Source organism: Priapulus caudatus, unplaced genomic scaffold (genome assembly GCF_000485595.1).
Source record: "Priapulus caudatus unplaced genomic scaffold, Priapulus_caudatus-5.0.1 Scaffold40, whole genome shotgun sequence".
Lineage (NCBI taxonomy): Eukaryota > Metazoa > Priapulida > Priapulimorpha > Priapulimorphida > Priapulidae > Priapulus > Priapulus caudatus.
Genome location: NW_014577101.1, coordinates 145680 through 154132, shown reverse-complemented (window position 1 = coordinate 154132; position 8453 = coordinate 145680).

Here is an 8453-nt window from a genome sequence, read left to right as displayed (position 1 = left end):
GAGAGAGAGAGAGAGAGAGAGAGAGAGAGAGAGAGAGAGAGAGAGAGAGAGAGAGAGAGAGAGAGAAAGAGAGAGAGAGAGACAGCGAGAGAGAGAGACCAGTCAACGATCGGTCAACGCAATCTCTCGGGCACTGGTACCCGCCCCGCATCCTATCGAGCACGCGGAATCTACATTCTTCGAAACTTTCTCTTTCTCCGCGACATTTCGTTGACGCGTGCAGCCGAATCAATCACCATCTCAGCGCCAGCAACACTATCATCACCGCAACCATGCACCCAATCCCCCACTTGCCACCTCGAAGCAGAATGCACGCGATCGACAGCGGACGGAAGGCCAGAGAAAATGAACGCTTGATGGGTGATGTGGGTCAACAAGGTAGGGTCGCGCATATACAACCTGGTAGATAATGCCCGACGACCAGCAGTCTACACGAAGTCTCCCGGCAGGAAGCACGTGTTCAAACTGAGGTAAGCGAATTCTTTTTCTTTCTTATCTCGTTTGTTGTATAGATGACTTGCTTCAACGTCGAGCAGCGTAGCTGAGATCGAATCGCTCGCAAATTTTTTTCGTCCGTTTTTTTTCGAGCGCGCACGTGGTTAGCACAGCCGCCGTTGTAGATTCGCGTTTCTCATAATTTAAGACGTCAGGAGTGTGTAAAAACAATTGTTTTTACTCACTCCTGAAGACGTTAGTTTCAATAACCACCAAAATATTTTAAACGATGTGTTTTGTCTAGTTAAGATTACTACGTGGCATGCATAACACTCTGCGGTATGTACGCTTGTGCGTTAAAGAATATGGAATATAATTATCGTAGGCTAAATAAGAAATTTAAGTTATTCCGCCGGCTGGATTTCACGTTTGTATTAGCTTCATCAACGTCCGCATAGCTCTGACGAATACTTTTCACCTTATTTTACTTGGGCATAACTGAATAAGTGATCGTAGGCTCACACAATAACCTTGGCGTGTGTAATGACACCACTTTCTAGCGTAAAAACAAACACAAACAGTCGATAAACCACGGGACAGGTGATAAACAAATTATACCGTTTGTTGAGCACGGTAGAGGTGCACAAATCATCTGCACTCATCCTATTATGGCTCGGCAGGCAATATCGCGCCGAGAATCTTTGATATACATATCAAAAACAGGGTTACGTCGCTTCGGGGCGCAAATATTCCTACTCGCATATGTGTGCGAGCAGTAGATTTTTGTTTCTTATTGTCGCATTACTAGCAACAACGATATGAAAGTACACACACACGCACGCACGCACGCACGCACGCACGCACGCACGCACACACACACACACACACGCGCATATATATATAATATAACTAATATATATAATATACAATTATATATACCGGATGCGATCGGTTGTGCGAGCGATAGCGACATGGTTCCATGAACTCCGTATAAATGTATAGAGAGTCTTTAACTAGAATGTTATTTCTATGATACATTCTCACTTTCAGTAGCAGCACAGAGCATGAAATATGTCCTCATTATAACCTATAGTAAGGTCTATGGTAAATATGGAGAATTTTTTGTATCGCTCAAGGCCGCTGTCAGCACGGTCAGTGAGAATAAAGAGTGACGCATAAAGCTCGTGTTGAAACGGTGCATCAGAGTTAATCGGTGAAATCTCCTGTGTATATAACTGCGATGGGAGGCCATCTGACGTAGGCGAAATTTGAGATTATTCGTGCGCTAAACGACATAGTATTCGTGACGAGAATTAGAGCGAAGATTGACAGTAGGCCTATAGTAACGGGATTCGCTCGTTATAGACGCGCGAAGCTCTATCTGTTCTATCCCATGCAGTTACCGCGTTAGTCTAGTAAATCACCAAGCATTTTGTCTACATCTTCTTTGAAAGTTATGGTGAAATATGGTAACGCTCTTTATTATTATTTTTATTATTGTTTTCTTTGGTTTCTCTATATTCTGAGTAGAAACTCAGCTTCGCAGGATGCGTGCGCCAAAAAGCATGCCATGCTCTCACCCTATCTGGAATTTTACGACTCTTTAGTGACTGAGTGTTGAAGTTTTTTTCCAGCGGAGAGACGAATACCTCGTTGGGGGAATCTCGGTTTCACACGAGTAACTTAACAGCCGTAGATCCATTTATAAATTTTATGTGAATTCATTACCTGAATGCACGGCGAAGCACTGACTTATTTTGTATAAAGGACTTCGAGCCACGTGAGCGTAAAGAAGGCGCGACGACGAGTAATTAAGCGTGCTGTAAACTCCATCGACTAGTAGAGTTAATCTGGCGAACACCGTGCGCGGTTAATCGTGAAGGATTTGTTATCCACGTGTCGTTACCCACGCAATGAACTGAAGGGGCAGGCACGGGGTTTAGGTGATGGGGCGATTTTGGTTGATGACACTCGTCGTTTTAATTCGATTCTACCGAAATTGACATTTGCCTTGAGCGATGGCGGCGGAAGGGCGCGCGCGTTTCGTAGCAGACGATAGCTATCAAGAGCGTACAAAGAAAGAATTTGTACGCTCTTGTAGCTATCTATCTCGTCGCGGCGTGCACGTGCCGCGCATAAAAGAATGTAGATAAATATAGGCTTAGAAATATCTGCGCGAGGGAAACTGCGCGCCGCGAAACGGCCGCTTTACTTTCATCTGGGACGTGCAAACAAGCGAAATTGAAACGGATACGGCGCTATGAAACCCCGTAAATCGACCGTTTCCACGCGGCAGTCTACATTTCAGTGGTCGGAAATTGCATGTTCGGCGCGCCCTGTAAATGAGACCTACACAAATTATTGCCTAATCGCGTAGTTTTCGCGTGTAAACACACGCAGAACTATAGGTACGGGTAGCGAGCGCAGGAGCCGCCGTAATATGCCCGGCGGCTATTTGACTTTCGCGATTGAAGGTTTTACTTGTTGTGGTGTGTTTTTATATATCCTTGCAGTTTCAAGTGCTAATCTAGTAAGTACGTAATAGTCCAGGCTGCCGCCGCGCCGTAGACTCTCATGCATGCGCATACGGGGCAGGTCGAAAATTAGGGTGACGTTTCCCTCGTTTCAATCGATCGCAACAAATTAACCACCATCCAGCCACGCGGCCAACGCAATCAACACAGCAACGTATGATTACGGACAAATTCACCGTGTCGTAATGCTACCCGCGGGAAAGCTACTAGTTGACTAACGTGTAGTCCATAAAACCTGCTTAGATCTATTACCCCAGTTGTCACTGAATTATAGAATAGCGACCATATGAGGGCACGCCAAGAAACAAAGTGGGTGGGTTATTATCGGATCCACGGTGGTATGGTCGCGTGTAACATAGCTCGTAATCTATATATCAGTCTGCGACACACTCCGCTACACATAACAGCCGCTCGTTCGGCACCCATTGCGATCACTTCGTTGAGGAACGCTTCTCGCTCCAATGCTCCATATAGAACGATCACGTTTTACGTACATGTCGCCTCAAAGTCCAAGGTGACGCGAAACCGGCCACAGGCAAGGTTGTGGGAGCACGTATTCGCATTGTCCATTTCGCAGCGCGGGTGCTTTCGTGGATAGCGACATTCCAACAACAGATTCGACAAAGTTCGACCTAGGCTCGACTCAAACACTGCGCTGCAGCAGTAACTGTTCCGTGTACGACGGATACACCGAGGACTGAATAGATCCACCAGCAGTGTCTACTACTTCACCTTCACATTGATGCCGCGCGTGACTACCTCCCTCACACAAGCCACGCGAAGATTGGAACTTATGGAAAATGCGGAAAACGCAACTCCCCCTTAATAGAAGACACATGATACGTGCAAATAGTATGCGACATCCTTGCGCGTCAGTCACAGAATCACTTTACACGGTCTAATTTGTACGGCAAATTGAGCTCAGTCATCCGTCATCGCAATGTCCCCGTAAACTCTCTGGTGCGTTTGTGACAAGTTATGCACATCGTCGGTGTGTGTACATTAAAACATAAATAACCGAGCTATTACTAGCTACGTGCGCTTCGTTTTGAATGGCCACCCGCGTTATCGATTCGTCCCTGCATCTTGTAGTATTGTCACTTTACGGTATAAATTCCATGGTCACGCATGTAAAGACGTAAACATTGTCTGATCGCTCAATTGTTTGTTTAGTGCAACACGTGTGCTACGGGTGTTTGCCAGCACCTAAATCTCTCCCAATGACACGTAATTTAGAGAGTGTAAAAAAGCGTAAAGTACGGGGGATAATAACTAAAAGAGACTCGCAACACGTTTGCCGTCCGAAATTGCCAACGGCGAGGAACCGTAATCAATCTCTCTCTCTCTCTGTCTCTGTCTCTCTCTCTGTCTCTCTCTCTCTCTCTCTCTCTCTCTCTCTCTCTCTCTCTCTCTCTCTTTTCTCCCTCTCTCTCTCTCTTCTCTCTCTCTCTCTCTCTCTACTCTCTGCGCATGTCTGTCTCTCTCTCTCGCTTTCTCTCTCTCTCTCTCGCTCTCTCTCTCTGTCTCTCTCTCTCTCTCTCTCTCTCTTCTCGTCTCTCTCGCTCTCTCTCACTCTCTCCCCTCTCTTCCTCTCTCTTGTCTCTCTCTCTCGCTCGCTCTCTCTCTCTCTCTCTCTCTATCTTTCTCCTCTCTTTTCTCTCTCTCTCTCTCTCTCTCTCTCTCTCTCTTTCTCTCTCTTTCTCTCCTCCTCTCTTTCTCTCGCACTCTTTTCTCTCTCTTTCTCTCATGTCTCGCTCTCTCTCTCTCTCTCTCTCTTCTCTCTCTCTCTCTCTCTCTCTCTCTTTCCTGTCCTTCTCTCTTCTCTCTCTCTCCCTATATTATATTTATATATATATTATAGACATAGAGAGCGGAAAGGTCACCCGGGGCATTTCGACGGGAGTCTCTGAGGAAATTATCTATGCTTAATTTTCACCCTGTATGGTACGAATTAGCGATCCTGGAATCAATTCTCTCAGAAGACTCCCTCGAATGCCAATTGTTGGCCTGCCGCCAACGTAACGACTTCTTTGGACTGCGACCAACCGAGGTCATGACTGAGGTGATGTTCTCCTCTGTCTTTGCACTCTTTTGTCTCCCTGAGTGTGTGGGAGTATTCCTTTTGGCATTGAGATTCTTGACAGTCCCATGCACCCTGAACTTCTGTACCCATCTTAGAATGTGTTCTTTGTTTGGATAGGTGCGGCAATTGAATTCCCTCTTAAAACGTGCTTGTACAGTTTTGAACGATTTGGTCGAAAAGTACGTTTCCACGGACCATGATTTCTGTCGAAGAGTCCAAGGCATCTTGAAAAACTCTTGATTCTAATCTGATTGGCAACTATTCACCTCTTTAAAGCTGAAAAATGAAAGGGTTCACATCAATATCAAAAAACGTTATTAACACTTGTTTAGGTTGCATTTTTTTGGGTCACCTTGTATGACAATATAACACGCGGAAATGACATGTGCGTGTAGCTATATATATATATATATATGCATGATTTTGTATGGCATTATGCTAATCCCGAGGCCATTGTCATAGTTAAGACCTGCATCTACTATTCAGAGATGCAATCCATCACTGTCATCGCACGTGAAACTACGTGTGGCTGCAATATGTGAATACCCCCTCCCCAAAACACACACGCACGTACGCACGCACGCACGCGCACATACACACACATTTTCCATATGCACCCGATTTCGTCCCCCCTCTCTCTCTTTTTCCTCTGTCCTTCTCTCCCTATCTCTCTACCTTATACTCTTTCACCTTCTTTTAAAGATTCTCTCTCACATGCGCGTGCCGTCTCTCTCTCTCTCTCTCTCTCTCTCTCTCTGTCATTGTTACCCTTTAATATAAGCAGGATTGTGGTCGCTCGACAGACCTTCAGTCTAGATTAAGGAAGCAGGTTCGAAGAATTCACCTTTGTCACGTAAGCAAAAAAGCAGGGCCGTTCGGCAAGGTTTAGCGCTAAGCTATGTAGATTGCGATTGCTTAGCAAACGCAAGCATCTCACCTCGATAGCTTGCATCAGCACCAGCCATATAGTGGCAGTCGGGACGTATCGTCGCGTGTTTGCATGTGGAAAACACCAATTAAGACGGCTTGTCGAACTAGAGTTGATAAGTAGGCATAATATTATGTTATGGTATATTATGTTACCATCACATTTGAATTGATCCATAAATTCCAATTTGGTATACATTGCCATATCGCAGTGCGAGACAGATTTGAGGAAATAGAGAGTCTGTTATAGGCTTATGCCGACAATACGACTAGATTCAGATAAACTCAAGTGTATGTGTATGTGGGCGGTATGGGTGAAAATAAGTATAACAATCTATAACTGTCTTTTAAAAAGAACGGCGTCCTCTTAATTGGATACAAAAACAACTTATCGGGCCTTTCTCGCCCTCTCACGCGCGTGAGCCTTTCTCGTTTGATATAGGAAACTTGCAGTATTGCCTGGCCTAATTATATCCGGTACACATTCAATAATTACTATTCCTGTAGTGTACTACTATTCCTGAAGTGTAAATCCGCCGCTAGTACCCCCATCGGTCTTATAATCGTGTGAAATGGGTGAAACCACTATATTCCGCGCTTAAGAAATAGTAATTGTCGCCAGATAGATTTACAAGAAGGTATAGTCACGCGAGCACGAGTGCCACACCAGACTAAGCCGGCCATTGTTCATCGATCTACGGCACCTTCACTGACATCTATTCAGCACGACATTCCGAGTGCGAAAAGCGCTTAAATGTGGACTAGAAATGACGCCCAACCGGGTCGCTTGATGTTCAATCATAGCGGCATAAGGAGCGCTTACGTCTGAGTATAAAAGCTGGTAACGCACCGTGAATGTGCGTACGTACGTACGCTTATACAAGCCCTCCACTTCACTCATCCGAAGGTGTGAAATACTCCCAGCCGTTCATTCGCGCAATCAGCGGAAGGCGGTCGTCCTTACAGCGCCCTAATCTAGTTTCGTGGAGCAGAGCAGAAGCCCTTCAGAGTTTTTACATGCACCCCTCCACTGTAAATGCGAGTGATCACACCCTGTAACAGCCACAATCTGTTTGCGAATAATTATAAATCACAATTAATTAGCGCTTCTGCGTATTAAGTTATAATGTGCGTGTGCGTGCGTGTGGCCGGACATGTGAGTCTAAAATACAAAGAAATCACAACGGCGGAACACAATCTTGTTCTACTACTTCTGATTGCCATCGCACATGCATGCATGGCATTTGCGAGTGAAAGCTTTTCATTTAAATTAGGCCGTCGTGAGTTGGCAGCCGTATAGCTCGGTACTCGGTCGTAAACTACCAACAGGTACCGCGGACCTGCGCGCCGTTATGTCATGTGGAAACTCCCTCGGCGCGCACGGTAACGAGGTCGCACACATCGATCGTAGCATTCTGAACCCACCTTCCGTTATTGTACCAAAAACGCTATCTGCCGCCGATCGAGCGCCGTCTATCTGCCTGCGCGCGCGAGAGACACGGTGCAGATCGTCACTGCTCCGACCGGACCCGCCTTTTAGCAGGCGTAGCGGGCGGCGGGAGAAATTCGACGTGAGTCTGCACCATTTAACTCGGCTACCGTGGCGCCTCTTGCGCATAACTAAACATTGATTTATCATTGAGACACGGCATGCGGGCGATTTTAATCTGTGAGCATTGTACGCACAAGCTGGCCTCACAACCCGCGCTTGTCCCTAATCTTCCGCCTTCGATATGTAGCCTTCACCATTGTTGCTCACACTGACTCCGCACACACACACACACACACACACACACACACACACACACACACACACACACACACACACACACACACACACACACACACACCACACACCGTTAGACGCGTACGTACTGTGGGCCGTTACAACTGCGGTTACGCGTCGTTTGTTTTTAGGCGGAGGCATCGCGGACCGGCCGCGCGCGATATTGGTTCACTGAGCAGTTTCTATTGTCATGTTACGCGAACGCAGAATGTCTTGTCTTTTCTGCTATCTTTTTCTTGGCCACTTTCTCTCTCGCGATCCTCGCGAGTGAAGGTCGCAAACAAGCGAGATAACGCCCGCAGCGATTGTACCGACGAAAAACGAATTTCTTAAGCCGCCGCCTACATCGCATAGGCAGGCGAATGCGCCAGCCCACCCATATTCGAAGGTGGCACGAGCTTTTGATGACGTTGCCATAATCGGTACGCGGAAATCATTCACGTCCGTAATGCGCCGAAATATTGCTGAACGGTTTTCCGAATCTGGTCGGATCTATTTGCGTCCGGGTTTATCTCAGGGCCAGCATAGCAGTCGCGAAGATTTCCTATTCGGTTGTCTTGCGATATAAGCGGCACTGGGCGGCCATATCTAAGTCGATCTGGCTACGGTCCAAAGGCCAGAGCAGATGCAACAGCAGACAAACACTGACACGTACACTACCTTCGTTTTGCTGACAGCTATTCTTATA